The following is a 25,061-nucleotide window of genomic DNA, read 5'->3' on the forward strand; positions in this document are numbered from 1 at the left end:
TGCAAATAATTTCTCCATTCCATGGGTTGCCCTTCACTCTGTTGCTAGTGCCCTTTGATGCACAAAAGTTTTTGATTTTGATGTAGTCCAACTTATCTATGTTTTCTGTGTTGCTTGTGCTTTTGATGTTATGCTTTAAGTTTTACAGAGGCAGGCTTACCACTGCGGATCCTGTGTGGTCGGTCCAGTGCTGCCTGTGAGCTTAGTTAATTCCGGGTTTAGTATTAAGAATCTCACTCAACCACAGAAATAAGCCATATTTTCCAACATTAGCTTGTCCAGTTTAACAAAGGTGATATTTTGATCTTCATCAGAATTAATCTTTGCCCTTTTCTTAATTTGTTTGTTTAATTTATGCCCTTCTCACAATACCAAAATGATGCTTGGGAGAACATGATTGGAGGATGATATCTGAAGGATGCAGATAAGTCAACTAATGAGGAGAGAAAAGAAGGGTAAATCACTCAAGGCAAAGGGAAGAGAATATGTAAATGCCCTGTAGTAGGAGAAATATAATGTCATTCAGCAAATGGAAAAAAAAGCATAAGAGGGGCTGGAAAAAGTAAAGAGAAGAAAGTAGAGAGAATGGAGTGAAATGAAGCTCCGGCCAGGAGCACAGCCAGAGCCCCATATCATTAGGATCGTGTAGGATGTTGTGTCTACCCTTGACCAGAAAGTGTTAAGCCTGTTTTCCGGGATTCCTAAAGGCTTTTTTTCATTGCCTACTCTCACTCCTAGGTATGAATAATGGAATCATCAGATTTCCCCCTGAAGTTGAGGATTCCTATTGAATAATATAGATAAGCATGTCACTTTGCTGCCACCAAAGGTTGAGGTCAGAAATGTTTTAACTGGATAAGAAAACTCCCTTAAGTCAAAAATGGGGGAGGGGGAATCACAGAAAAGAGCCAACACAAATAAAACTAACGAAGTGCTTGCTTGGAGTGGGAAGAGAGAAGGCATCAAAATCCTTGTCTCTCCAAAATTGTTCAAAAAAATAGAAAATGAACTCCCCAAGATGCATCTTGGGGAAATATAAACACTTTCCCCATGTCCTTGGAAAGGGGTGAGAGAGAAGGAAGACATTAATAACAACACTTCCCTCTGAGTGCCTCAATCAATCCACAGTACCAGGACTACACAGAGCTGCATCATTGCATTTAATGCTCATCACTTCCCTAGAAGGGTGGGTACCACCATTACCCCTATTTTGCATATGAGAACGCCAAGGCATTAAAGACGTGAAATGAATTCCCAACAGTCACCACACTAGGGTGTAGTAGAAAGATTAAAAACCAAGTTTGTCTGATGCCAGAATTCATGTTTCTAATCATTCTGACAATAGCCTCATTTGCATAAATTCTATTCCAGAGAATAGACTAGGCAGCTTTGGCCGGTTTAGGAAAAAGACTCTTCCCTAAATATGAGATTTTCATCTTGGTTTGTCCTTTTATCCAGCTACCTCCAGACCCTTATGACAGACCTCCAGAGTAAGCACCAAGTCCTGCTGGGTGACTGGAATACAGAGGGAGAAAGGGAAGATGGACTGACGGCAAAGAAAGTGAATCTCGAGAGAGAAGGCAAGGGATGGAAGGAAGGAGAAGAAGAGCTGTCCCCATCCCCAGGGAGTGTCTGTTTTAATTAAAGCTAATTAGCCTGAATTCCCTTTTTCATCCAGACATTAGCTTCTCCCACCCAAAAATCCAAAAGCAGAGTTAAAGAGCGAGATTTAAAAATAAGACTAGTCCGGTCTCATTCACTCATTCTTTCACATGACTTTATGGAGCAGCTGCTCTTTGCCAGGCACTTTCTAGGCATTTGGGGTAGATCAGTGGGTCAGACAAAGATCTCTTCCCACGTAAAGTCCTACTGAAAGGAAACAGACAATAACAAATAAACAAAATAAAAGTGGGCACAGAGCATCTGAAATTAATCTTTCTTGTCCCTCTACAATTCCAAATCTGGTCATTGGAATAGGTAGCCTGCTCTATGACAAACTCAATTTTAGATGTTTATCTCATTTACATCACTGATGTCACTTTTCTGACATGGACACTGTTATAATCCCCATCTTATAGATGGGTAAGCAGAAGCTTAAAAAGGCATCTGCCTAACAGCCCACAACTAGTCAGTGGCAGATCCTGGATTTGAACCCACATAGCCTGATTCCAGAATCTGTGCTGTAAACGCTACATAGACCACCTCCTGGTATTAGGTTCCAAGTTATCAACAACAGAACTGGACTCTAAGTTAAATAGGAGAGGGATTATCAGAAGTACCCAGCTGCTCATATAGACAAAGAGGAAACAGAACATTAGACTTTGAAAATGGGAAAGAATCAAGGGAAAGTAGATGACCAAAATTACAGCTAACATCTCACCCTGGGAAAAGTCCAGTGAGAGTGTCTCTACATCCCCCATGGCCCATGTCTTTGTGTCAGTAGCTCTAGATTCAAGGTCCTAGGAAGGAGCTTGTTATTGGCTGAACTTAGGTTTAGGGCTCACACTGTATCCTTCAGGGATCATGGAAAGCAAAGAACTGGCTTTTTAGCTTCTATAGCAGAAGCAGGGGCCAGGCATGTCTCCAAGACAGTCAGCAGCCAATTCCCTAAACACAGAAAGGAGGACGTACGGCCTTCACAATTTTCTGCTGTATTGGTATATCGGCCGCCCTTTTATTTGCTTAATATTTCTCTTCAAATAGACTCTACATTTTAATTTAATTTAATTTAAAAGGAAAAGTTATATTATTGCTGAGAACAAAAGTTCAATGTGCCAGCTATACTTTGTCTCCTAATAGTCATTAAAATAAACATAAAACTCTGAAAGTTTTTGAAGTTCACCCAGGAACCAAACAAGAGCATCCAGGAGATGCTGCTCTAATGTAAGTAACCACCTTCTCGTTTCCCGTGGGGTTGGCTGAACAAATGATGATGTCCAGAGAGACTAGAGGAGGCTCGACACTTGTCACTAGAATTCAGAGTCAGGGACCTCTGGGAAATCTACCTGTGCAGTCTCTCTTCTTCCTTGTTTGGCCGTCAATAGAGCCCAAGAGCTTCTCTGTTTCTTGGTAATGCAGGCACAGCCCCTCCTTGGGCTGTGGATACAAATGCCCTTCTCTGTATTTCCCAAAATGCTCTGTAGGCTTAACGTTTATTTCCTTTTAAGAAGCAGAATTCAAAGCCTCTTACACGCTCTCTAGTTCCTTTACCCCAGACTAACAGACTGACAGATTTACCAAATAAACAGATAAGCAAACAAATGTAAGCCTTACCCTCAAAAAAGGGAGGGGGAATGGGAGATAGAGGCAATTTGGTCCAGGAAATATATTCCTTCGCTTGCAGTTAAAGTAATGAGCAAATTTATTTACACAACTTATATCCTCCTAGGACCACTCTCACACCACAAGGATATAAATGCTGCTTAAAATCTATCTTCTCTCTGCACAGAAAGTCCTGTAAACAGACCTGCTGTGAATGCAAAGCAGGACACCCAACTGGAAGGACAAAGGGCTTTGGAGGAAGCTGAGGAGGAGATGCTATACATCCCTGTCCTGCACACATCCACCCACCCTCCCCCTTCTCCTCCCCCTACCCTTTCCCCTTCATTCTCCCCCTCCCCCTCCCTTTCCTCCTCCCTTTCCTCCTCCCCCCCTTCTTCTCCTTCTTCTCCTTCTCCTCCTTCTTCTCCTTCTCCTCCTTCTTCTTTTCCTCTCTGTATCTCTCTCTCTCTATCTCTGTCTCAGTTTCTCCCCTCCTCCTCCCTTTTCCTCCTTCCTAATGCTCCTAGGGGAGGTGGATGAGCAGGCAGCCAAAATTCACAGCCTGGGGAATCCTGGATAGAGTTTCACAGGTGCTGCACTGAAACATAAAAGCCGCTGCACTGGTTCCCCTAAGCTGAGGAGCTGCTCTCAGCACCTCTGATTTTCCACCCGAGAACTGGGCAGGCCACAGGACATTATCTCAGAGCATTTAGTCATAAATCCTCCTGCTTCATACAGTCGGCCAAATTAGATAATCAATTAATTAATAAGTGGCGCTGCTTAGACTAATACATATGCCAACACAGCAAGAAACTGGAAAAGCACAAGGGAAACACAGAAAGCAAAGAGGTTTCCTCTGCAATACAAGAGTATTTACTCTGAGCGCGGTGTAAATTCAGCAAACAGCTGCTTATTCAGAATACGAGCAACCAGGGAACTCGAAATAAGCAGAAAGGTTCCTTGGAATTTTTAAAAGAACAGCGATGCTCTCAGCCAAAAGATGCTCAGGCCTTATAAGAACTTGAAGTGCTCTCTGAATCAAAAGATTTTTTCCCCTATAGAGTTTTAGAATAAAGAGGGTTCCAACTTTCTGGTATGACCTCTGGAGCAGTTCTCAGTTAATGTGGATATTCTGTCCATCAAATAATCCACTTCTCAACAATTGCAGGGCATGAGGGGATGGGGAGAGAGGGTGGGAGAAACAGGATGTAACCCATTGCACTGGGTTTGTGCCAGGAAGGCTGTGTTACAATTTAAACACTGCGCTTGGAGTCTAGAAAAGTGGGTGGGAACCCTGGCTCTTCATTAACCAGAGGCACGTTTGGGCTAAGGCTCTTAGAGCCTTAGCTTCCCAACCTGGCTAATGGGAAAATGTCATTTTCACAAAGTGGCTGTGAGGATGAAATAAGAAAGGCTGTGTGTTATTATTATATAATACATTATATATGTTAATATGTTATATATCAGATATTATAGAGTATTCAAATGCAAGAAATAATTACCATCATTTATAAAAACATGTTCTAAGGTTTAAGTTATTCTCTCATTCTCCCTCTCCTCTCTCCTTCCCTCCCTCTCTCCCTCCTAGGGAGCATGATAATATTCGTGATAACTATTACTCATGGAAATTACATCTCTCCACTAGATCTTACAGAATAAATTTCACTGAACTCCATTAAAATATTTCAGACAATATGCCTCCTATAAAAATATTATTAATCACTGTTTTATTTCAAGATGTGGGTCTAAGGGAAAAAAAGCTATACTTTAACATTTTGTGAGGTAGTTTCATAGCAAGGTGGATTTCATTAGACTTCGCCCACTCCTTTCAAACTATCAACAAACAAAGACCCGGGAAAAAAGTTGGACAACCATGAAACATCCAGCAATTAAGCCAAGACCAAGATCTCTACTGTGCTTATAAAGATTGTAGTAAGTTAAGAAGAGAATGTCTTGCCCACAAACTCCATATCCACTCAAATGGCAAGCTTACACTCTGCTCAGTCTCAAGGAACAGAAATGTTTTGAAATTTTTTTCCTCTTAGTCTTTATGGAATGTGCATCTGATATCAATAGATGATAGATAATATTATAGATAGGTAGATGATCGATAGATAGATAGATAGATGCAGAGATGGATTCCATTCAGATGGATTCTTTCTCCTGTCCATGGGGGACACAGACAAAGGGACTTGAGAAGAAAAATATGCAAAATGGCTGATTTAGAAGGAAACTAAAAATAATCTTACCCACTTTCTCATTTTTAAAAAGTAAGCCACTTAAAAAAACGAATTCACCCTAGGTCACAAAGCCAGTTCTGCAACTGTTTATAATAAAAGCAAACGTTCACTAGGCACCTACCGGGTCTCGCACTAAGCTCTCTACGTGTGATACCTCATTTAATCTTCTCAGAACAATCAGAACGCCCATCTTACTGATAAGAAAACTGAGGCTCAGACAGGTGAAGCAACTCACCCGAGGTCACTCAGCTGGTAAGATGCAGAGACACGACTGGAATCTGAAAAGTACACTGAGCTGCATGGAAGCCAAGACTCTTGGTTTCCAATCTAGTACAAGCTCTCTCTAGATTTGAATCTGAAATTTTAATTTAAAAAGTTTCTTTCATTCCAGTGGTAATTGGAAAATCCCTTCTTTTTAATGAATACGTGAAAAAATAATTACCTCCCCAAATTGCACATTCCCTTTCTTCTAGTGCAATCTACCGCAAGCACCGAAGACTAGCTCAGCTGAGGTCGGGCTGCCCCATAAATAAGTCATGTCCAGGCCGAGCCTGTGCGGCTGTCACTGTATATATAATAGAAACGACAGTGTCAAAAAGCAGCCAACGCTGTCCTCCATGAGCACATGTTTCCAAATTGCCCTTGATAGGTTATGAACAAAGCATTTCAAAGGGAAGCCATAAATATCAGCACAAGTGCTTTGAGAGTCTGCCTTTCCACTTCCTGGCACTTTGATTTCTTCCAATTCCATTTGGTTTTGCCTTGACCACCATAAGGAAGGAAACCAAGAGCAACTCCTGGGGCAGCTGGTCTGATTACAGGGTTACTCTCCTGGCCTCTTAATATGAGCAGAACAGAACTATGAGTTGATGAGGTACATGGTCTCTGAGTCTGAGATGTGGGTTCAAATCTTGGCTCTACTATTTCCCAGCCATGTGGCCCTAGGCAACTTCCTTAGCCTCGCAGTTTTTCAACTATGGAATAAGGATAAGAATGCTCTCCTCCAGAGACTGCAGTGAGGGTTAAATAAGTGTGTTAATAATGGCTAATGATGGTTCAGTACTCATTATATATGAGACTCTCCAGTGAGCACTGAACATCTATGTACTACAGTTGGCCCTCTGTATCTGTGGCTCCTGCATTTGCACATTCAACCAACTGATGGATCAAAAATATTTTTTTTAATTCCAGAAAGTTCCAAAAAAGCAAAACTTGAATTTGCTGTACACGGCAACTATTTATATAGCATTTATATTGTATTAGGTATTATAAGTTATCTAGAGGTGATTTAAAGTATAAGCAGGGTGTATGTATAGGTTATATGCAAATACTACACCATTTTATATCAAGCACTTGGGCATCTGCAGATTTTAACACCCAATCCCCCCAAGGGTTACCAAGGGATGACTGTACTCACATAATGCTCACAAAAAAATAGGCAGTTTTATGATCCCCACATCACAGATGAGGCAACTGAGGCATAGAGAGGTTATGTAACCAGCCCATTGTCTCCTAGCAGACTTTGCACCAAGCAGTCTGGCTCCAGGCTAAAATCCTTTAGCAAACATAGTAGTGAGCCTGGCACACAGAAAATGCTCAATAGATTTTGGTTATATTTTGCCATTGAACTGCCTCCTAATTGCTCACCTATTCAGAAAGGAAAACCCTCAGTGTCTTGGGGTAAGAACAACAGAACAAATATTGAACCTTGGGTTTGTCCCAGATTCTTTACTTATACTCTCTTCATCTTCATAGTAATACTGCATGCTATTGTCATGCTAAATCCTATTATCCCCATTGAATGTATGGGGACGCTGGGGCTCTGCATGGCCAAGGGACTCTCCCAAGGCACATAGGGCACCGGGACAGAAGTGCAAATCTTCCAACTCTCAAGTCCATGGCACACTGACAAACTGGGCAAGCCCCTGTAACATACACTGTTGAAATCAGACAGATCCTTTCCACCTCCTCCACTTCATCCCGTCTTGTAAGACAGGGCTTCTCAAACTTTACTGTGCACACGAATCATCTGGAGATCTTGTGAAATGCAGATTTTGATCCAGCAGGTCTGTGGTGAGAACTGAGATCCTGCATTCCTAACAAGAACCTGGGTGACACCATTTCTGCTGCTGTGAGGACAACAGTTTGAACAGCAAGGATGTAAGAAAGAGTCCTTCAGTTCCTCCACAGTTTTTCACTCTGCCTCTTGAGACTCAAGAGGCTTCTAAGGTTGTAGCATTGAGACTGGGAATTATTTCCACCTTTTTTCAGCTCTATGGAGTGAGATTTTCCAAACCATCCCTGCCTCCCACCAATTCCAGCCTCACCACCAACATCACCATCAAACACATACGTGCACGTGCGCACACACACACACACACACACACACACACACACTCCATCTCTCTCTCTCTCTCAACCTCTTTTAAATTGTTATGCCTTTCTAGCATGCGGTTATTATGTACATTGCATACTGGATCATTCCAATGTCATATGAAAACTCAAATTGTTATTAGGCATCTTTAATTCCAAGAGGAGAATTTACCATAAGGCAAAATGCAGCAGCACCAGCAATTTACAGTAAATAATGACTTAAGTAAAGATAATGGGCCTGATGGTATTTGGTTATACATGGCTAAATCATTTGCAAAATAGTCCCTTTCCCACTCTCAAATTCAGACCTAGGAACAGTTATTTAAGGGGTTCTCTATAAAGAGCCCCTCTCTTGTTAGCCCATGATTTCATAGGTGTGGTCCTTCCTGTCCAGCCAAGACCCACTTTGCCCAGCTGTGGTTGACTGTCCCTGCCCTTTTTATCCTACATAATCACTCATAGCAAACTCTGAAGGCATGTGGGGCAAAGAAACACCACCAATTCAGCCCCAGAGCCTCAACCCACAATGATTCCTTTAACGGGTCTTGTTCGGGCAGCCTTGTAAAGCTGCAGAATATGGCTCCTCTTTCTTTTATACTGGAAGCGTCAGGAGCCTCTCTGGCCATTTATTTGATAGAGAGGTTGCTAAATGTTACGGCAAACGGCCACATCAATCTGGATAGTAGCTGAGCATCGGTGTCTGCTGAAACCCTAAGACCCCACCAACGTGCAAGGAAAAGTTTTTCCTGACCTCCACGCCGTGCTCCACAGGAATACAAACAGGAAGGTCCGGTGGTGCAGTGGACTCTGACCTCGAGGTGAGAGGTGTTCCCTCTTAGCCCTGATTCTGCTGCTAACTTATGTGACCTTGAGGAAATCAATTCTTCTCTCTGGGGAAGTTTTTACTAGAAGGGAAAAGAAGCTAATATCAATAGCCCCAAACATGTGCACCCAGACTTTAGAGGCAAGTGCATCCTTTCAGAATTGGGAGGTGCCAATGAATTCCTTCACTCTTCTATCAGCTAACTATGGCTACAATGCTGCTTTCTGCTGTGTAACAACTGCAAAATCCCAGTGTCATGCAACAATAAGAATTTATGTAACTCCTGCATCTGCGGTTCAGCTGATGTAGGGCTCAGCTGGGCTGGCTGATTTGATCTGGGCTTGGCTGGGACAGCTGGCTCTGCTCCACGTGTGTCTCATCCTCCTCTGGCTCTGGCAGCAGACTAACCAAGGTATATGCATCTCATGGTGACGGCAGAGACACAGAGAGCACGTAGAAACGGGTGAGGCCTCTTAGGGCTTGGGCCCAGAACTGACATGCGGTAACTCTCGCCTTACTCTGTGGGCCGAAGCAGTCCACATGGCCAAACCCAAAGTTCAGGAGCAGGGAAATAAACTACATTCTTTTTTTTTTGCGGTATGCAGGCCTCTCACTGTTGTGGCCTCTCCCGTTGCGGAGCACAGGCTCCGGACGCGCAGGCTCAGCAGCCATGGCTCACGGGCCCAGCCGCTCCACGGCATGCGGGATCTTCCCGGACCGGGGCACGAACCCGCGTCCCCTGCATCGGCAGGCGGACTCTCAACCACTGCGCCAACAGGGAAGCCCTAAACTACATTCTTTTGGTGCAAGGAGCTACAGAGTAACATGGGACAGGCCATGCATAGAGGGAGGAACCACCTGTCCACCTCAACAGGAAATCTGGACCTCCACTGGGCCAGTTTCCTCACTGTTCCCCCCAAATGTCTTTGCTTACGTTGCACCCCGACCTGGAATGATCCTCCACCCACCCCTCTAAACTCCACCTTCTCTACAAGTCCCGGACCAACAGCCCACCTCCTCCCCTGCCCCAGGATGGACCACTTCAGCTGTTCCAATCATCTGGATGTAGGCTTGTGATTCCTATCTCTCTGGCCAGCTCCTGACTGCCTGCTAGAAACACATATGGAAAGTGTCTCTTTCAGGGCCCCGCCACTGGGGCTCACTCAGCAGGGGCTGGCTGGTGGACTTGCTGTCTGTGAAAGGGAGGTGGTGTTAGTGCTTAGCTTTCCTCCCAGGAAGAGGAGGAAATGTTGATTATCTCTGACATACCTGCCAGACCTAAAATCCCTGGGGAGCTAAATGGTGTGATTCCCCTTCTGGGGTCATTGAGTCGGAACCAACCTGTGGTTCACCAGTAGAGGGCGCTGTACTTTGTCAGGTTGTCAGGTTGATGCACAGCCCCACTGCTTGTGCATCAATTCTCACAAAGCTCCCTTCAGCTTGTACAAAGGACCTCCATTCTCCTGAGAGCCCAGACCTAGCCTATGGAGTGGGGCTGGGAAGCAGATCACAGCACCACAGGGTCCATCGGAGGATCTCTCATGCAGCCATGATACCCAAAATTTCCTCGTTGAAGAACCCTTCCTTCTACAAAATCAACCCAGGCACAGACAACTGTGGTTGCAGACCCACACCCCCAGACCTCAATTTAGATTTATCCAATCCACCTCCAATGACAAATACAATATTTCAAAAGTGAGAAATTAAGGAGAAGAGAAAACAAAGGTAGGAAACAAGATGAAGCCAAGAGCATGTAACACTTGAAATTAATTACATTGCATCCCTAATAATCCCTGGCTTTGGGGTGCTAGCAGGAGTCGATGATAAACATGTGTGAATGAGCCCAGTCTGTTTTCCGCCACAGAGCCCAATGCATGAGCCTCCTTCCTCCCCCTTTGGACCTTCCTCATCAGTCTCCTGGATTGTCAAGGTCTTGCTCATCTCTGAGTACAGGACCAGACCTGCTGGGTCTCAAAATAAATACAGTCTGATCCCCACAGATTCCTCCAGGGCCAATCTCCTCTCACAAAGTCCTGTACTGCCACTTCCTTCAAAGTCAGAGGCAGCCCAGCCCCCTGCACACCAGGCCATATGTATATCCTTTCCTCCTCTCCCTGTTAAGTGCCTGGGGACCGTTCTGCACACACCTCTCAGCAGCGGCTGCAGAAACGTAAGAGCAGAATTCATTAGCTCTGCAACAGGTCCTTCGCTCGCCCTCCCCAGCATTCCTGCTTCTGTGGGGCATCTGTGGGCTATGGCAGAGAAAACAGAGAGTCCAGCAGCTCCCGATGCCCTGCGGTGGCCCCAGTGGCCACCTGGAGCACATCAAAGTGGCCTCCTGGTTTGGCAGGCATGCACCAGAGCCTGGCGGGTGCATTTCAGGCCAGGCCAGGCCACCTCTGCTCAGAAAACAATTTATCACATTTTTCCCACTGTTCTGGAAAGTGGCGACCTACAGAGATTTGGTAATTGGCATCCCAAGTCCTAGCCTGTCCTGATCCCTGCAGAGCTCCTTGTTACTCTAATTATTTGGAGACCCATTTTCGTATCCCAAGACCAGGGGCCAGAGACTCTGTAATAACCTAAAGGCAACAGACACGAAACTTGCTCATGGCCTAAGTGCTGGACAGAATGAAGTTTTCCATTTTTAGCTGGAGCAGCAGGGCAGGACAATTCTGTGATCTAAAGAGTTCCTTCTAATAGGTTAGGGTCCACAGGAAAAAAGGACTCATCAGGGTCACCCCAAAGTGGAATGGGCTGGCTTGGGAAGTCGTGGACACTGGAAATTGTAGGGGAGCAAAATTTGCCACCCCAAAATGTCTTCGGCGTGTGGATTATTTGGGGCTGAAAACAATCAAGGCCCAAAAGACTCAGGAAGAAATTTGACCTTCCCCCTAACTGCCTAAAGAATGTAGACAGAGGACCCTTCCAGGAAGGGAACATCACCATAGATCACCGGAGTATGAACTAGATGTGTGGAACCTAGCAAACAAAGTGTTTGTTAAAATTCCTCTCTGTGTCCCACTGTCTCTGCAGACCCAGCAAACATTTGTTTACTAAACATTTGTGTTTCCTTTTCCATGGCAATTGCCTTCCTCCCCTTGGAGGTCCCAAACCCCTATCCCAACATCCTCTTTTGTCTTTAGCAGCAGATGGTATTTAAGGTGAGGGTTTCAGCCATTTTGGTGAGTTTTCCTGAGTCTCTCCCATGTATACATGTTATTAAACTTTTGTTTGATTTTCTCCTGTTAATTTGTCTCATGTCTATTTAATCCTTAGACCAGCCAGAAGAACCTAGAAGGGTAGAGGGAAATGTCTCCCTCTCTGACAAGGGGTTCAAACTGAGCCCCTCAGTCCAGCCAGAACCCTGGGCATTATCTGTTGTTCTTTTCTCTCCCTCACAGGCTCATCAATCAGCGAGTCTTGACAATGTTACCTGCTCAATAGCTCTTGGATCTCTCCTATCTTCCCCATTCCATTACCACCACAGCCTCAGCTCATCTCTTACCTAGACTATTCTCCAAACTCATCCTCACCCCCATCCCCCGGACCCCACTCCCACCAAGCCCCCGTTCAGGTCGCCAGCCCTCTGAACCCAGGATCAGCAAACAAGCTCATGGACCGCATCTGGCCCACCATCTGTTTCTGTAAATGAAGTGTTTTGGCATGCAGCCAGGCCCATTTGCTTACATGTTGTCTACAACTGTTTTTATGCTACAATGTCAGAGTGGGGTAGTTGCAAGAGACCCTGCAGCCCACAAAGTAAAAAATATTTACTATCTGGCCCTTTAAGAAAAAGCCTGCCTAGCTCTGCCCTAAACCACCACCACCAGTGTGAGTTCAAGTCACTTATCTCACTCAAAATTCACCAACTGTTCCCCCTGCCAAATAGGAGATTTAAAATTCCTCGTCACACATCCTTTATGACCTTCGTTTGTTCAGGGATTACAAATGGGCATCCCATAGACTTCATCTAGCATATATATATACATACACGTATACACCTATAAATATATCTTTTCGTGGCCCACACAGAGTTTAAAACATTAACAGCAAACTTTTAAAAATCGTAAGATTATACATAAAAATTCATATTCCTGACCTGTCTTGAAAACAGGGAATTTTAGCAACACTTGGCCCCCATTCCCACATGGCATCAATCAGCCACAGAATCACCACGCATCTGCCCCTCAAGATGGTGCCTGTGCTCCCCAGATCAGCACAGACTCCACCCCTCCCTACTGTCGTACACTAGGCCTGCTTCATTCATGTAGGCATGAGCCTGACACCCCATACCCTTCCTTCTTTCTTTACCAGACAGCCCTCTTCCTAAAACTATGTACTATGGTTCTACCAAAAGACCCAGAGTCCCCAAAGAAGCTATGCCCGCTCCCACCTCCACCCTTTACGCATGCTATCCCCCTTGTATTAGTCTGCTAGGGCCGCCATAACAAAGTACCACAGACTGGGTTGTTTAAACAATAGAAATTTATTTTCTCATAGTCTGGAGGCTGGAAGTCCAAGATCAAAGTAACATGAAGTTGGTTCCTTCTGAGGCCTCTCTCCTTGGCTTGTACATGGCCATCTTCTCCCTGTGTCCTCACATGTCTTCCCTCTGTTGTGTCTGTCTGCGTCTGAGTTTCCTCTTCTAATAAGGACACCAGTCGCACTGGATTGGAGCTCACTCTGGTGACCTCATTTAACCTTAATTACCTTTAAGGACCCTATCTCCCAATATATGCTGAGGTACTGGGGATTTAGGCTTTAGTATGTGAGTTTGGAGGAGATACAATTCAGCCCATAACACTTGTCTTCTGGGAATGCCCTCCCGTACTTTATTCAACTGACAGATATTCATACTTTTTAAAAAGGATCAAATCAAGCACCACCTCCTTGGTGAAGCCTCAGAAATCCCCTGCAAAATTTCTTTGCAACTTGTGCACACTTTCACTAGAAAACAATCACCTTGCACTGTAATCATTTATATTCCCCCTTTTTTCCCTGTTGAACTGTGAACTTCTGGGGGTAGGAACTATTTTTTTCATCTCTATTCACCCAGTACATATTCACTGGGGGCCTGAATATGCCAGGCACTGTCAGTATCACTGAAGTTCCGGCAGTGGACAAGTTTCCATCTACATTCTAGTGAGGGAAAAGGACAGTAAATTAGTAAATAAACAAAAGTGGTAAACTGCACAGCACCATGGTTAACCTGTTGTAGGTGTTCAAAAAAAATTGAAAGAATGCTATGGGGGAAACATGTACAAAATGGGTCTAGACATCTTAGAACATCTTCAGAGTCAGAATTCTGTGATTTTTTTTTTTTTTTTTTTTTGACTCTGAGTTGCTGAGGCCATTATTATGTAGAATGTCAGGCAGCCTTCCCTAAAGATTGGGTCACTACCTTGGGTCACTGCATCCCTATATCCCTCCTTAAATCTTGGGACCCAACATCATCCCTAGGAAGAGATTCATGAGGACTAAAACAAAGCCAAAGCCCACCATTTTCCCCCACGGCCCCTGCCACAAAATCCCCAGAGCCAAGCTGGTTACCAGTGGCCAGACACAGAGATGGGCTATATTTTCCTCTGTGCAATTTTCGGGTAACTTTGTGCAGGATGATGGGGGTGAGGCAGGTGACCAAGCCTAAGAGGACCCCCTCTGTGTAAACGATGCCCATTTCAGGAGCATCACAGCCTATATCCACCTGTAAGAAAGTGATGGATAATTTCTGGAAATTCTCTAGTAATACATGAGAAGTGGTACCAGTCACACTGGGACCCTCACTCTGCTAAAAGCACAAAGCCAGCAGAAACTCAGCATGGCCACCCACAATGTCCACTCCCTTCCTATTTACCATGATTTTTTTTTAAATATGCGCTATTTGGGTATCACTGAATAAAAATTGCCTGTTGTAGAAAATGTAGATTAGAATTTAGGCACAAAATCCACCCATGGAACTGCATGTCCTCACTTATTTATTCATACAAATGAAATTTAAGATAATTTCTGTCACAAAAATGTAAGTTAAATTTATAGATTAATGTTAAATTTGTAGATTAATGGGACTTGGTTAGAAATCCTGGGCGTCGCATTCTAGAGCACATCTAGTAGTCTTTTACAATATTTAAAGTAATTTTACAAATTTATTTCAGTATGTCCTACATATCATCTTTTGCTAGGTGGCTTATATACTTGGTGACCACTATCAATGAAATCTTTTTAAATGATGATATTTTCTACCCGGTTATCGTTGGTAAAGAAACGGTAAAGTTCAAACTACTGAATTCTCCTATTACTTTTAATAGTTTTTAGTTGACTTTATGAAATTTTCTGTGTAGATATTCCTATCATTTTAAGTAATGATTACTTTGCCATGTTCTTTCTGGTATATATCCTTAGTTCATTTTCTTCCATTACTGCATTGGCAAGCAATCCCAGGGCACTTGTAAATAATGACAGAGAGAGTAATTTATCCTTATACTCAGTGGAAATGCCTTTAGTATCTCTTTGCATCTACAGGCATAATATTGGTTGACTACTGACTTGGTATAAATTTGGGGTTATGTCTAAAAAGCACATTTTCAGATTCCATTTGTCCTATTATCAGTCATTGATATCAGATTTTATCAAATGTTTTTAGGGATATACCAAGATGACCTTAAGATTTATATAATACTTCTTCTGTGATATAGATCTCCATAATCCTTTATTTTTCCATGTTACAGGCCCAGCAGTGGAATTACTAGATCAAAGATACAAACCTTTCAAAGTTCATACATTTTGCCAAACTGCATCCCCAAAGGATTGGGCCAACTGACACCTCCTCCAGCAATGGATGAAAACAAACTCTCTCCAGCATTGTGTTTTAACAACTAAAATCACAGTTAACTAGACTATTGAATGTTGGCCATAAAATATACAAGATATACCACCTCTTTCCCACTCTCCTGCTGCAATTCTTAAAAAATAATTATTGGTCCTCAGGTTTACAGTACCTGCTGACATTTCACAAAGATTTTAACACAACTCCTCCAGAAGAGACCTTAAGGAATATCTAGGGTGATGACTGATAAACATTTTGAGGTCACAGAACTACAGTAATCTGAAAAAGTTATAAATCCTTTCCCCAGGAAAAAGAAAGGTACACACATGTAACTTCTTCGATAAATTTCCAACGATTCCCAGATCTCCAAAAGCTCATCAATGGGGTGTCACAGAGCCACAATGAAGACCTCTGACCTATTCCAACACCTCTATTTTACAGGTAAGGAAAACTGAGGCCAGAAAATTCTGCTTTGATTAAAAACTGCAAAGAAATCTATTTTTAAAACTTGTTTTCAGGGCCTTTTCCAAAAATATTTAAGAAGAAAAGTATATATTGGTTTTCTTTTTTTTTTTTTAAGCATATATTGGTTTTCTACTTTAAAAAGATATTTTCATTTTGAAAAAGGAGAACACTTTGAGGATCAGCAGCATTACTGAACTAGCCATGAACTTCCCAAGGTGAGCACTGTAAGGGGGTCCATGCCTGTTCTCACAGGGTGAATGGGAAATGTGCCTGAGCAGGAATGAGAAGATCTGGGGTCTGGTCCCAACAGGATGGAAAGTGAGTAACTCATAACCCTGGGAGTCTCACTTTCCACATCTGTAAAAAGGGCAATAATAGGGTTGTATGTTGTGGGGGGTTGTGTGTGTGTGTGTGTTGTGTATAACTGTGTATTATGGGTTGTGAGTTGTATGGTGGATTGACAGTTGTATGTGTGGCTTATAGATTGTGTGTGTGTGTGTGTTGTAGGCCGTGTATGTGTGTGTTGGGTCATGTAGGTGGGTTGTGTGGGAGGGAGTTGTGGATTGTGTGGGGGGTTGTGTGTGTGTGTGTTGTGTATGACTGTGTATTATGGGTTGTGAGTTTACGGTGGATTGACAGTTGTATGTGTGTCTCATAGATTGTGTGTGTGTTGTAGGCCGTGTTATGTGTGTGTTGGGTCATGTAGATGGGTTGTGTGGGTGGGAGTTGTGGATTGTGTGGGGGGGTTGTGTGTGGTGTGTATAAGGGGTGGGCTGAACCAGACTGTGGATGTCACAGTAGATGCTGTTGGAGGCCCACTCATGTCCCTTCTTCAATGCAAGGCAGCTGGCCTCCAAATGCCAACACAGGCACCACTTTGCCCTGAGCGCCTTCTCTGAGTCTAGGTCCCACTTTGGTCCTGCCATCAGCAGGACAGAAGTTTCAATGAATTCATGCTCCCCTCTGCCCCACCCCAGGGGCCCCCAATCAGTGACTGACAAGAGTTGGAGGATAAATACCCCAGCTCCCTCACCTCTGGAGACAGAAAACTCTGAAGTCATGTTCTATACCCTTCCCTGGAATTCCCCAGGAAGACCACCCTCCAATTGCCCACCATCACTCCAGTTGATAGTTTATTTTAACCAATAAAACCAATAGTTTTATTGGTTGCTTTCCCTTCAGTGTTTCAATTCTATGCTTTATCTGGGTGTTTCCTGAGATCCTTCCCAAATGAATGACTGGATCTCACATCCATTATCTCATTGATCCACTTCCGGGCAAACCTAAGCTAAGAAAACCGTGTAAGCCATGCTGAACTTGACCCTGAGGGCAACAGGCAGCCAGGACGGTTACTAGTAGGGGCACCACACAGTCTGTTGTGTGTTTAAAAAATTAAATAAATGGGACATAAGGCAACCTTCTATGACCCACAATTCACACCCCAAGGAAGGTGCCTATATAGTCCATGCCCAAAGCCTCCCAATCAAGGAAGGGTATTTGCCAACTTGCCAGGCAGGGTGATCCCACCCTCCAGGGACATCTTGAGATTCCAGAGCATATAGGCAACTCATCTGAGCCTTCATAGCCCCATTCTCACTGGGATGCTTTCCAGTAACACCTTCAAAAGCATTCTGTCCAAACCAGTCAAGAACGGGACCCTCAACCAACTCAAAACCTGTTGGTCAGAGCTGTCATTTCTGGTGGACACTGTCACTTCCACTCAGCCTCCACTTGGGAAAGAAAGACTGAAGCCACATCCTGCCCTCGGACAGGAGCCAGGGCTGTTTTCTTTGAAAGTCGGGCAGCTGCTGGTGAACCTGCTTTTAAAAGTGGGATTCTAGGCTGTTAAGAGATTCTGGTCCTGCCGCACGGCTCTCCTGGGAAGCATCATCACTGTCACTCTCTAAGCATGATGGACAGCTTGGCCTTCTGGGCTGAGGCGCCTTTGAAATGTTCCCATGTCAGCTCACCCTTCAATGTGAGTGAGAAAGGACAGAGCTGCAGCCTCAGGTCAGCTGGAGGAGGGGCCTCTAGCCTTACGAGATAGACAGAACCCACTCCTGTCGTGGTTAGACTGTCAGTCTCTCTGAGGAGCCTGCTTCCTGGAAATGCTGGGAGGCCTGGCAGCACCAAAATAGTAATAGACTATGACACTACACAGACTCAATGCCAACCCTGGATATTATTACTATTGATAAATATGTATTTTTGGAGAAATTACTTAACCATTCTGTGCCTCGGTTTCCTCCCTTATAAAAGGGGGCTAATAATACCTGTTTCATAGCATTGCTGGGAGGCTTAAACGAGACAATGTGTGTGAAAACCTCTAACAGGATGCCTAACACATACTGTTAAATATTCCTCTTCTTCCCCATTATAATAAATAACATTTGGGGATTGCTTACTACATGCCAGGCACTGTTGAAAGGAAACTATTAATGTTACCTCCTTTAGTTCTCAACGACCCTGTGAAGCAGATCCTACAATTCATCCCACTGTATAGATTAGCAAGCTGAGTCAGAGAGGCTACATAAGTTACCTAAGTTCTGACACTTGCAGGGGGTGGCAGCAGGGTTGGAAACCATCAGGTCTGACTCCAGAACCCAAGCTCTTCGCCCTTCCACTTTCTTCCCCACTTATAAGAAAGACAGGAAGCCCAATTTTCCCAGGAAGAATGCTTACATATCATCAGGCATCGAATATGTTAATCACTTGTTTATGCTAAGTTTTCAAGGCATAAGGCTATAGTCATGTCATCAGTGGTATATTTTATAGCTCTGGCTTAAAAACCAAACAAACCAAAATAATGATGCTGTGCAGCAGTGGCTCACAAGGTGTGGTCCACGGACACTAAAATCTGAGCACCACTGCCATAGTAGAAGTGTGTATTTTCACTCTGCAGTAACTACAAAGCATGAAGGTGTTATTGTTTTTTTTCCATTTGGGATTGGTAGGAGATGGGGGTAGTAGACATGGCCATTGAGGACAAATTCATTCATTTGTTCATTCATTTACTCAAAAATCTATTTTTTGAGCACCGACTATGTGCTAGCTAATATGCAGGGAACGCAGCATTAGGTAAAAAGACAGATGTACAAGATTTTACCTACTTTTACAATCTAACAATCTAGTAGGGGAGGCAGTTGTGTACCACATAACTACACAATTATTAACTTGTGTTTGTAATAGGTACATTAAAGAGAAAGGGAAAGCATAAGGGGAGGGGAGGGCTCTGATCTAATCTGGGAGGACTGGGACAGCCTTTCCAAGAAAGTGACATTTGAGTCAAGACCCTGTCCAGTGAAGCAGGCAGGGAGGGGACGACCCAAAGGAGGACTGGGAGCAACTATTCCAGGTTGGGGAGCAGCCTGTACAAAAGCTCCGAGGGGGAAGGTCCTCCATGGGTTGGTCTTAGAGCCCCCACCAGAGCCCTTTGGACCAGTTTTTACATTAATTCCCTCCATTCAGGGTTCCCACGCTGTGTGATGGGGCAAGGTCAGAACCTGCACCCACGCACAAGGCCCCGTGTGACTCCAGCTTCTCTCAGGGGATTCTTTTCCCACCCACAGCCCCAGACAGAAGCCCAGCCTGCTTGCTGCAGCCCTAAGCCTGCAGGTGGAGAGTTCGAGTTCCCATTTCCCATGATGGGTGAGTTCTGCCTGAAGCCAGCAGCTCCACACACAGAGGAGACACCTGGGGCGGTCCAGATGCAGCTCCTGCCCACCACTCTAGCTTTTAGTTTCCTCTTTATTTCTGCTATGGAAGTTCTCCTTCCTTTTTTCCAAGCTCAGTTACATTTCTTTTTTCTTGTCATACTTGCCCAGAATTTCTCTGGAGTTAAAGAGAAACAGGAAGAGTAGACTTGCCACAGCAACTCAATCCATTATATTTATTTTTAAATCCCCACATCCACATTAGGTGTCATTGCCACACACTTCCAGAACATCTTCCCCATCTGAAACTGACCCACAGTGGATTATAATATCTACTTTAAGTACCTCCTACTAAACTACAAATTCCACACAGGCATGAGCTTTCTGGCTTGCTCCCCAATATTCCCAGTACCTAACACAGTCTGTGGCATATAACAGGCGCTCAATAAATATTTTTAAATGGATAAACGAGTTCATTGTTAACTTTTATACAACCCTAAAAGGCAGACCACATTGTTCCCCTTTTAAATATGAAGAAACTGAGGCTTGGAGTGTTAGGTAATTCACCAAAAGTCAATCATAAAGTAAGTTGCAAATCTTGGATTCAAAATCAAAGCTGCTACATCCCAAAGACCTCTTTTCTCCATGCATGGTATTGCCTCTTCAACAGCCCTGAAACTCCAGAAGGGCTAGGTTTGTAGGTGAGTGCAACTGGATGGAAAATAGGGCTGATTCTTTCTGCCCTGAGTCAGGACGGTGTTTGTGTGATTGGAAATGAAGGGTGTGAGCCCTGGGGCATGGAAGAGTCACTGGGTTGCTGACAGAATGGGGTGAATGCAGACATCCCTGCACTGTCGCAACCGACAGGAGATGTTCTCATCCTAGTAATAATAAAGTTTAATCCCTCATAAAGATAGCACCAGATCTGCCCTATAATGTAAAGAGCAGCAGGATCTTCCACATGAAAAGTCAGCTCAGACTGGTGCACATGCCCTCAGGGTCGCTCCCTGGACATAGCGCTCTGGAGCGCGCAAAGAGCGCAGCAGGGAGACTGACTGTCACCAAGAAAATCACAAGAGAGGCTGACAATTCTCCATGACTCTCAATACGAGAGACCCACCTTAGCTTTGTGAGACATTCAGAATTCTGAACCCTTAGCAGATTTAGTGAAACAGCGGTTATTACCTCATAAAAGTTGAATGAATAAAAGCGGGGTATAGACTGTATTTCACAATGATTTCAACCTAGGTTAAAAGCTAAATAAAAAGATGTGCAATATGAAGGAGACAAGAACTAAAGGCAATACATGAAAAGTTGCTGGAGTAGGACTCAAAGTGGGTTTTTCCCCTCATTTTCTGTATTGTCCTAGCTTTCATTAATGAACCTAACTCTGCTGAATAAATGAAATTCTGTTTTAAAGGAAAATAAATGCTTACTGAGTGCCTGTTATCTGGCCATTTCATTCCATTTTACATAACGCAAGGAAATGCATAATATTATCTTCATTTTACACATGAGGGCGTTAGCCTCTGACGGGCTTAGTAAATTAACCAAGCTGGATCTGGTAAGTGCAAAGCCAAAGTTTAAAAATAAATTTTGACCTAGTCTAAAGCGGCAATTTCCAGTTTTGACTACATGTCAGAATCATATAGGAAGCATTTAAAAATCCTGATGTCCAGGCTACACCCCAAACCAAATAAATCTGAACCCTTGGACACAGGACCCAGGCACCAGAACTTTCTAAATGTCCCCATCAGTTACAACGTGCAGCCAAGACTGAGAACTCTTGCTCTAAAGCCTGTGTGCCCAACTACCGTGCTATGTTGCTTCTCAATATATAGGGACCTCTGTCTCGAATAAATGAAAAATAAATATAAACCATTTTTTTTAAACCTTCAATATCAACAAACACTGGCTGAGAACCCACTGAGCACCCTGTGGACTCCAGGGCCTTGTCCATGTGTCCATGTCAGCGTGTGGAAGAGAGCTAGCCATCCTGCAGAAGCAGGGCACGCCCAACCGAGTGGGGAACAGAATAAGAATGCTGAGAAGAGACTCCTGAAGGCTGGAGCCATTTCAACAGGTTTACTGGTTGACCAGATCCTGGAAAGAAGGGAAGAATTTAAGATAAGCAGCAAAGAGAGTCAGAGACTAACGGGAAAGTTTCAATGAACCAAGACCAGAGTGAATTCAAGTCAGCTGCACCTACCATACAAAAAGCCTAGCATGCAGTGCTGTTGGGCAGTGACAGAGGGTGAGCTGTTTATTTACACAACTAATAATTTGGCACAGAAGAGGAAACTGAGGTCCCCTGGGATGGCCAGATGAACAGATCTGAGACAGGTTCACAGGCAAGAGGTTGAAGCTAATGCACACATGGATCAACTAGAGGTCAGAGCACCAAGCTGGTGAAGGACTGAGACTGAGCTAGCACAGAGTAATGACTCAGACTATTATATTAAGGTCCTCGCCACAGAGGAGTGATGGTTTGGGTTATCATCCCTCTCTCCTTCTTACTGTGGGTAGGGTATACTTCTCAGCCCCATTAATTTCAGGTTTGGCCATGTGACTTGCTTTGGCCAGTGGGATAGAAGCAGATGTTGATATAAGCAAAAGCCTGAAATGTACTTGTATGGTTGGGCTTGCCCTCTTGTGCTCCTGCTTCTCACCCTATAAAGAAACATATCTTGGGTAACTGCTGGTCCAGGGAGAATGAGAGACGTGGAATGGACCTGGCCCAACCCACAGTGTTGCAGGCAAGCCCAGTCCAGATCAGCCAAATTACAGCCAACCTGCAGGTGCATGGGCAGGAGGAAGATGCGGTATTAATAAGGGTTCTCCAGAGACACAGAACCAATACCAGGAGAGCCAGTGGTGCAAGTTCCAGTACAAGGCAGGAGAATACCGGTGTCCCAAGTCATGCAGTCATTCAGGCAAAGTTCCCTCTTGTTCAGCCTTTATGTTCTACTCAGGCCTTCAACTGAATAGAAGAGACCCACCCGCACTGGGGAGGGCAATCTGCTTTACTCAGTCTACTCATTTAAATGTTAATCTCATCCAGAAACACCCTCACAGATACACCCAGAATAGTGTTTGACTTAATATCTGGGCACCCCATCCATGGTCCAGTCAGGCTGATACATAAAATTAATCCTCACAGATGCTTGTTGTGGTATGCCACTGAACAACACTTGTTGTTACACAGAGTTACTGCAGCAAGAGCCAACTGAGACACATGATTGTCTCATTCCATCCTCTCCACAACTCAGAGACAGAAGCATTGTCATTGACTCCATTTTATAGGGGACAAAGCAGAGTTTTAGGGAGGCGAAATAACTTGCCTCAGAAGAGTAGGTGGAAGATCTAGGTTTCTAATCAAGGTCTCCCTTTAAAGACCATGCCTAAAACCACTACACTATGCCACCTCCTTGAACCTCCTTCTCAGGCCAAGAGAAGAGCCAAGGACTGGCCCAGCAGTGACACTTTTCCTGGGCTTTTATCAAGGTCTGAGTCACAGGTAGGGCAGGTGAAGTTTAAAAGCCAGAGAACAGATGTGATCAAGTGGTCACAGGGACATTGCTCTGGAAACTTCCCTCTCTGAAATGACAACATGAGCATAGGGGGTTATGTTTCAAATGGCCAAGACTTAAAGAGGGACTGGCATCTCCAAAGTTCTTACATGCTATTCTATCTTAACGGGAGTGCAACACCTCTGGAGAGAATGCTGCTGTAGGATCTCAGGAAAAATGAGCACCCTTTAGTACAGATACTCTCAACCTTAGCTCTGTTGACATACAGAGCTGATGATTCTTTGTTGAAAGGGACTGTCCTACGCACTGTAGGATGTCCAGAAGCATCCCTGGTCTCTATGCATTGAGTGCCAGTAGCAGCCCTTAGATGTGACAACCAAAAATATCCCCAGGTGTTGCCAAATGTTCCCTGGGGGGGCAAAATCGCCCCCAGTGGAGACCTGTAGCTTTAATATATTAAGTATTTCCTTGGAATTAGCAAAAAATGTCACTGAGAATGTCACTGACTCTTGAACCTGGCCTACACATCAGAATCATGTGAAGAGCTCTGACAAATGTATGCTCCCAGGCCTTGCTCTGACTCACTGAATCAGAACCTCTGGAGAAGAGGCCTGGCACTCTGTATTTTTGACAGACTTCCTGAGTGATTCTCTTCAGCCAGCCAAGCCTCACACCATAGACCATTACTTAGGAGCCATGGTCTTGGGCCAGAGTGACACAGCACTGGTCACCAGCTCCACATTTACTAATGTTGTAGAAAATTGTCATGTTTTCCAGCTGCCCAGCATTTTGGGGACAACAGCTTTCCTATGTTAGGGGCATTTCTACCTTACGAGTCCTTTCTCCCCAAGAGAGAAGCCAGAAGATTTGCTTGCCCAGTATCCTGAGAATCAGGTGTACTCAAGAGAAACATCAATTCAGAAGACAGCACTATGAGGAAGCAGGCATCTGGCAGAATCCATCTTTCCGGCAATGGTGGCATGGCAGCAGCAGGCTCTTGAGGCATCAGGGCAATGTTCAGACTCAGTAATATGAGCATGGTGCCCATACCCATGAACAGCAAGAGTGTGGTCTTTAAAGACCAGCCCTGCACTGGAGCTCCTGGCAAGCTCAACCTCCAGCCCTTTGGTAGAGTCTGTGTGCACCCTCGTTGCTTTTTTTTTTTTTTTTTTTTGTGGTACGCGGGCCTCTCACTGCTGTGGCCTCTCCCGTTGCGGAGCATAGTCTCCGGACGTGCAGACTCAGCGGCCATGGCTCACGGGCCCAGCCGCTCCGCGGCATGTGGGATCTTCCCGGACCGGGGCACGAACCCGTGTCCCCTGCATCGGCAGGTGGACTCTCAACCACTGCGCTACCAGGGAAGCCCCACCCTCGTTGCTTTTAAACAAATTCCTTTCTGTTTAAACTAGCTTGAATCAATCAAGAAAAGATAACTTAACCCCTCTGACCCTTTGACGGAAGAATGATTAGCAGTATTAGGAATATAACATAGATGTCTGGAGCTTGGAGGTTGAGATTGGACTGCCTGGGTTCAAATCCCAGCTCTGTCACTTACACTGCTGCTTTAGGCAAGTTACGTCAGCCTTCTGAGCCTCAGTTTCCACTAAGTACCATGAGGATAGTACATACTTCACCTAGTGTTTTGAAGATCAAATGGGAGAGTTTAAACGGTGCTTTTCACATATAAAACACTTCAACATTAGCTTTGTTATTGTGGAGTGTTGTGTCAAACAATAATCAGTATAGAGGTCGAAAAGAACAAATAGCTTTATTTGGGGTCTTAAGAACTGCAATTCAGAAGAAACAGATTTGGGTAAAACTGAGCGAGTGTTCCAGGAAAAAGAGTCAGGGCAAAACCCACAGAACTTCAAGGGTTATGACTGACCCTGA

This window comes from Leucopleurus acutus, assembly GCF_964270905.1.
Source record: "Leucopleurus acutus genome assembly, chromosome: 16".
In the NCBI taxonomy this organism is placed as follows: Eukaryota; Metazoa; Chordata; class Mammalia; order Artiodactyla; family Delphinidae; genus Leucopleurus; species Leucopleurus acutus.